Below are 7,709 nucleotides of genomic sequence, written 5' to 3'. Positions count from 1 at the left end.
ATCATGTGCAGAATTCAGTTGTCCAAATGGTGTACATTTTCCTGCTAGCGATGGGCAAGGGCTTCCCACCCTGACGGTAGAGTGGGTTCTAGCCAGTCAATCTGAGAGCCCTTGGTTCTGCTCTGCAGAAGGTGTTCCAAGGCCATGCCTGATTGTGTGTGCCAGGTGGCGGCTGTCTTCCTGTTGACCAGGTTAGGGGGAGTGGCGGGAGGAAAGCTTGAGGTTCTATAGACACCATGGAATCCCAGGCCTCTTTGTGGGGACCATAAACCTTTCCTTGGCGACAAAACCCTTAAAAAACCCCAGTTAGATGCTAGTAGATCTGATCTATGGTAATTCTGTGGGCCAGTTCCTTGAACTTGGAACCCATCTTTGTGATGTCCGTCTCTTGGCTTCAGAGTTCCTGCCTTCACCCTTCATCCTCAGCATGATGGCTCCAGTCTCTTCATCAGCTTTGAGACAACCTGAAGCAGTAGGGCTCTGCCCTTGCCAGACGACCTCCCAGGGAAGGTTGCTTTAGTAGACACGATCGCCTGTATGTGTTGGGAGGGATTTGGGGATGCAATTCCCACCTGATTTCTTTGCTTCCTTCAAGAACCCAATCCTACTGTATTTTCCAGACTGTTCATACACCTTTGGTTGAAACAGACTCTGGCCCGTGCAGCTCTGCAAGGCATGTATTATCTGACCCTCTGCCCTTGCCAGGTTGCAGGCAGAAGGGTTGGAAGTGTGGGCTGCAGAGCAAGACTTTTGGAGTCTGCTTCCCAGTCCTGCCACTTTCTAGCTGTGTAGCCTTTGTCAGGTTGCCGTACCTTGCTCAGGGTCTGCCTGTGAAGTAGGGGAAAGAAAGTGGTATCCACTCCATGGGATTATTGCGAAAACTGAATAAGGAAATTCATTACTCAAAAACATCTCATACCAAAGAAGTGGGGTGGGGGGGTGGAATGTCCACATCTACATTTATTTGGAAGGCATGCTGGAATGAAGGGAACCAGAGTAAACGAGACTGTCCTATGTTTCCTGGGGTTGTCGGTCAGTGCCATTGTTGAGTGAAGTTTCAGATACAGACACCAAGCTGTCCTGTGATGGAGTTGCCATGCCCCTGGTGCAAATTCCAGTTGTGGACAGGAGATGCGAGCTACCACCTCTGGGCTGGTGATCACCGACCAGCCTCTGCACTGGGGCTGATTCATGCAGCGTGATTCTGTGCCACTGAAACCTAGAGAAAAGGCATGTCTGTGTCTTTTCCCAGCTCTGTTTTCTGAGAGGTGAATAGGTGTTTTCTAGTAGGGCTGATGTTTATTTGTTCTGAAGTCTTTTCTGCTCTGTTGTGGGTCTTGAAAGTCACCAGTCTTCAAAGACAGCTTTGTCAAGTGGGGTTTCAGTGTCACATACTCGTGGATTTGTTGCATGGCTTCAAAATATTTCCCACCACGCTGCCTGCCCAGGGGTCTGTGTTAAGCATCGTGATTGTTTCTTCGATACAATTACCCTCCTGTTTCCTTCTGAGCTTTGAAGTTATTCAAGCTCTACTGTATAAGGAGTGGGGTCAATGTTACTGAGAGGAGGCTGGAATGAAACAGCAGCTGCTGTGAATACTGCATGAAGTAGATCCTGGGCCCATACACCCACTGTCCAGCTTAAAAATGGAAACATCAATAAAGAGAAAATTCCAAGTGAAAAACATTTCAAAGTTGAAAGAAAGCTGGAGAATATTACCATGGGATTAGGAGTATTTACATGGGACAGAGAACCCTAATGTTACAGAACCTTCAATACAATAGAAGTTAATTTTCTCTGATGAAACAGAAGCCTGGTGGCAGGCAGCATGGAGCTGGTACAGCTTGGGGTGGGGTGCTGGATTGGCTTGTTCTAGCTCCTTAGAACTAGCTATAAGCGTCTCTTCCCAACTCTATCTTCAATAATGTCACATTGATAACTCAAAACTGGCCATGGTGGAGTAATTACATCACAGAAATTGGCAAATGCTACAAGTCAGGGTTTTGCTCTCCATAGAGCCTATTTTTTTTTTAACACTTAACAGCACACCTCTGAGTCTAGGTTTCTACAGAACTAGGGACTAGGCTTTTTCTATCATCCTGCTCTATCATTCTTATATGTGGCTCCCATTCCTATATTCATTCATGTCCAAAGTTGCTGCAAAAGTTCCAGACATTGAATTATACTTTCCAGGTGGCAAGAAAAAAATCCAAAAAGAAGGAGACAAATATAGGGCACCAGAGTATCTTACAGGAGGTTTCTACATTCCTTTGGCCAGCATGGAGACATGGCTGTATATAGATGTAAGGGAGTCTGGGAGATGTAGTCTATATTTGGGGATGCATTTGCCAAGTTAAAAGGTAGGGGGCTGAGGTAGACAGAGCTCTAAGATATTCCTCTGCTCTTCGTTGTTCAGTCACTAAGTCATGTCTGACTCTCACCCTTGTATAATCACCTCCCCTTGAATGTTAACTTGCAAATATGATGAGATATCACTCCTTCCAGTGAATTTTCAGGACTGATTTCATTTAGGGTTGACTGATTTGATCTTCTTGCTGTCCAAGGGACTCTCAAGTGTCTTCTCCAACACCACTGTTCAAAGGCATCAGTTCTTCGGCACTCAGCCTTCTTCATGGTCCAACTCTCATATCCATACATGACTCCTGGAAAAACCATAGCTTTGACTATAATATGGACCTTTATTGCCAAAGTAATTTTAATATGCTGTCTAGGTTTGTCATGGCTTTTCTTCCAAGGAGCAAGCATCTTTTAATTTCTTGTTCCGTGTCTTTTAATATTGTTTTTCCATGTCCAGTTCTGTTGCTTCTTGACTCTCATACAGGTTTCTCAGGAGACAGGGAAGGTGGTCTGGTAGTTTCATTTCTTTAAGAATTTTCCACAGTTTGTTGTGAATCCCACAGCCAAAGGCTTCCTTGTAGTCAATGAAGCAGAGGTAGATGTTTTTCTGGAATTTCCTTGCTTTCTCTATGATCCAATGAATGTTGACAATTTGATGTCTGGTTCCTCTGCCTTTTCTAATCCCAGGTTTGTACATCTGTAAATTCTCAGTTCAAGTACTGCTGAAGACTAGCCTGTGATTATGCTGTGTCCCAAATTAATTGATTTTAAGATAGGGAGATTTTCTGTGTTGTTGTTGTTCAGTTGCTCTTTATGACTCTTTATGACCCCATGAACTGCAGCACACCAGGCTTCCCTGTCCTTTACCATCTCCCAGAGCTTGCTCAAACTCATGTCCATTGAGTCAATGATGCCATCTAACCATCTCGTCCTCTGTCATGCCCTTCTTCTCCTGCCTTTAATCTTTCCCAGCATCAGGGTCTCTTCTAATGAGTCGGTTCTTCTCATCACATGGCCAAAGTTTTGGAGTTTCAGCATCAATCCTTCCAATGCATATTCAGGATTGATTTTCTTTAGGATTGACTGCTTTGATCTCCTTGCAGTCCAAGGGACTCTCAAGAATCTTCTCCAACATCACAGTTCAAAAGTATAAATTCTTCAGCACTCAGACTTCTTTATGGTCCAACTGTCACATCTATGCATGACTACTAGAAAAACCATAGCTTTTGTCTATACCTGACTTTTGTTGGCAAAGTAATGTCTCTGCTTTTTAATATTCTGTCTAGGTTGGTTATAGCTTTTTTTTCAAGGAGCAAGTGTTTTTTAATTTCATGGCTGCAGTCACCATCTGCAGAGATTTTGGAGCCCAAGCAAATAAAGTCTGTCCCTGTTTCCATTTGCCATGAAGTGATGGGACCAGATGCCATGATCTTGCTTTTTTGAATGCTGAATTTTAAGCCAGCTTTTTCACTCTCCTCTTTCACCTTCATCAAGGTGCTCTTTAATTCCTCTTTGCTTTCTAACCAAATTGATCATATGGATCACAGCCTTGTCTAACAATGAAACTATAAACCATGTCATGTAGGGCCACCCAAGATGGACAGGTCATGGTGGAGAATTCTGACAAAACATGGTTCACTGAAGAAAGGAATGGCAAACCACTTCAGCATTCTTGCCTTGAGAACCCCATGATCAGTATTAAGTGGCAAAACAATTTTTTTTATATGCCTGACCTAATCACAAAGTGCTTTAAATCCAAGTCTAGAGGTCAGAGATGGAGAAAGGTAGAGAACAGAAGCATGAGAAAGATTCAACGTGCCATTGCTGGCTTGAAGATGGAGGTGGCCCTGTGGCAAGGAATGCAGGAAACCTCCAGGAGCTAAAAGTGAGCCCCTGCTGACACCCAGCAAGAAAAAGAGAATCTCAGTCCTACAGCCACAAAGAACTGAATTCTGTCAATGTGGTGAAGAAATGGGGCTTCCAAGGTGGCACTAATGGGTAAAGAATCTGCCTGCCAATGCAGGAGACGTAGGAGACATGGGATCGATCCCTGGGTCAGGAAGATCACCCTGGAGAGGGGCATGGCAGCCCACCTGGTATTCTTGCCTGGAGAAGCCCATGGACAGATGCACCTGGAAGGCTACAGTCCATAAAGTCGTGAAGAGTTGGATATGACTGAAGTGACTTAGTGTGTATGCACAGTGAAGAAATTGGCTCTTTCCCCCTTTTTCACTTATGTGTTCTAAATCTGTCAGTGTCCTAGATTTTAGCATAGTTTGTGCTAATTTGAACTTGGTAAATCCTAACAGATATTTATTAAGCAATGATACAAGCATGGATACCATTGGAATACAAAATAAGTAAAACTTTATGTTCTAACAGCAGGTTGCCGTCTGTCTAGTTCAGGGATAGACATGAACATCAATTCAATTAGAGAAAAGAGAGTACTGATACAGTCACATTATATACTGACCCACAAATGAGTGCAGTAGAGCCTCGAATAGTCTGTTAGTTGTGGGTTGCCGGCTGAATTTACCAGGATGTTTTGGACTGTGAATAAGAGAAAATTCCAAGTGATCTGGCTTAAAAAATAAAGGGAATTATTAGATAGAAGATATAAGAGAAATTAAAGGATAGCACAGACTTTAGTCAAGATTTTATCCAGCAAGTTGACTATATCACCAAGTATGAGGTCTCCTCATTGTCCCCATGAGGTTGTCTACTCTTGTGGTTTCAAGAGCATCCAGTGAGGAAAAGATTATCTTTGTCACAGCATTTCCTGTATTAGTTCTGAGATTCACTCTTATTGGACCGGCCTCAGTAATACTGAACTGACACTGTGTTTGGGAGAATTGAGTATGGAATGAGACAATTGTTGTAGCAAAGGTCACTGCTCTCCCCCTGAAGACTAGAGTGGAAATCGGCTTTCCTGGATCCGCATACAAGAGAGAGAATATACAGATGAGTGTGTGTGTTCTTGTGTATGTCTCTGTGTGTGTGTCTGTGTAGCTGGGGGACAGGGATGGGAAGAGCCCTTGTTGGGAAGACAAAAGGAACTAGAAAGTGGGTGATAACTACCAAGGACCACTACACTACACCAGCAATAAGTGTGAAATAGTTAAGGAAAGGAGATGTTATTTGGAGATGATACAATTATTTTTCATTTCCCCAGTGGAGTGGTATGTGTAATTGATTAAGGTCTAGCGAAGTGGAGACAGGACGCTCAATTAGCAGGCAGTTGAAGTGAAATACACAGGAGGTTCTGAAGTCCTGAAACAGGGTGGTCACAGTGGAAATGGATGATTCTTGGAGACATTATGGGAGGAGATTTCCAGGATTTAGTGAGGGGTGAAAGTTAGGAAAATCAATTATTATTTCATGATTTTGACTCTGAAAGATTGAAAGGACTACAGTGCAACTAACAGAGAAGGAGGGAAACTGGTTTGCGGGACAGGGAGAAAAGGAATAGTGGGTTTCAGCCATTTCAAGTGTAGAGTAGCTATGGAAGATCAAAAAGAACTGGGTAAATGTAGCTGGAGAAAAAGCATTGGGTCAAGGAGTAAACCTCAGGCACACGTCGAGAAGAGGAGAAGTTGAAAGAAATAAGGACAGTGCAATGTTAACAAAGTTAAGAGAGGAATTTATGAGGGGAGTGGTGTGGAAGAAGATGGAACTTCACAGAAGGTCTCTGTGAATTTAAGTTGCAGGCCTACAGATTAGGCATAAGAAAAATAATGAAACATGGAAGAAGGCAAAAAAATGTGGTTTCTACATAAAAGCAATGAAATAAAAAAAACTTGGTTGATATGGCATAAACTCTTGGTTACCTCACCATATACACTTCTTAGTTCTCCACTGATATGTTAGTTATCTATTTCTGTATAACAAATTGCCACAAATATTGTGGCTTTAATAAATAAATAATGGTTTCCCTGGTGGTTCAGATGGTGAAGAATCTGCCTGCAATGCAGGAGACCCAGGTTTGATCCCTGGGTCAGAAAGATGCCCTGGAGGAGGAAATGGCAACCCACTCCAGTATTCTTGCCTGGGAAATTCCATTGTAGATCAAGAGTCTGGATATAACTTAGCTGGATCTTTTTTTAGGGTCTCACAAAGCTCCAGTCAAGGGGTTATTTGAGTTACATTCTTATCTGGAGACCTGAGTGGGGAAGGACTTGCTTCTAAGGTTACTCAAGTTGCTAACAGAATTCATTTCCTTATGGTTGTAGGACTGAGACTCCTGGCTTCTTGGTAGCTCAGCTCTTAGAGGCCATCCATCCACAGCTCCTTGTCATGTGGACCTCACAACATGGCCACATTTCTTCAAAGCCAGCTAGGGATACTAGAGTCTCTAGAATGAGTCTTAGTGAGAAAGAATTGTAACATAATCATGGAAGTGGCACTCCATTTTTGCCATGTTCTGTTGGCTAGAAGTAAGTCACAGGTCCCACCCACACTGAAGGAAAATGAATTTTTTAAAAATATGTGTTTATTTTTGAGTCTTCATAGGCACGGAGGCTTTCTCTAGTTGTGGTGGGCAGGGGCTACTCTTCACTGTGGTGCTTGGGCTTCTCATTGTGGCGGCTTCTCTTGTTGCAGAGCATGGGTTCTCAGCACTCGGGCTGTGATGCATAGGTTTACTTTCTCTGCTGCATGTGAGAGCTTCTTGGACCAGGGATTGAACCCATATCCCCTGCTTTAGTAGGTGGATTGTTATCCACTGGATCACCAGGGAAGTCCCAGGAGTTCCGTGGGACTGAATTAAACAGGAGTGTGAAAGCCAGAAAGTGGGCTCAGCCTAGAGTCTGTCTGTCATACTTGACGTCAATTTTGTTCGGGGGTCTCCATGTAGTTAGTCCTGGATCACAGTTCTAAGCTAACTGTGATTCTGTTTCCTGCTTTTCTGATCTCCCTTCCTGTTAGGAGTGGTCATGAATCAGGTGTGGTAATAGCAACTAAGCAAAAGTCTCCTGGGAGGTTCTGGGAAATCTTTTGGGCTCCCCTGATAAATGGGAATGATTATAGATGGCACCAGACTTTTTCCTTTTCCATATCTCAAATGACTATATGAAAAGTGGAACTATAGCAGCACAGGGCTTTGATAGGGAGGCCAAGTGACTCATAGAACTATCAGTAAAGATAGTTTGATCACTCCTCACTCCAATTACATTATATTTCTTTGTTGTTAGCCAATAGTGAAAACATCAGTGGGAGACTAAGTTTAGGGAAAAGATGATAAATGTGATTTTCCGCATGAATTTGGGCTATAACACAACATGGATGTGTCTTATCCTAAAATGAAATTGATGCCTGTCTTAGATGCTCAGATCTGTCTAACCTGGTGTATAGAT

The sequence above is a fragment of the Muntiacus reevesi genome, chromosome 1 (genome assembly GCF_963930625.1).
Source record: "Muntiacus reevesi chromosome 1, mMunRee1.1, whole genome shotgun sequence".
In the NCBI taxonomy this organism is placed as follows: domain Eukaryota; kingdom Metazoa; phylum Chordata; class Mammalia; order Artiodactyla; family Cervidae; genus Muntiacus; species Muntiacus reevesi.
The sequence above is the reverse complement of the archived record's forward strand: the minus strand, read 5'-3'. Positions refer to the sequence as shown.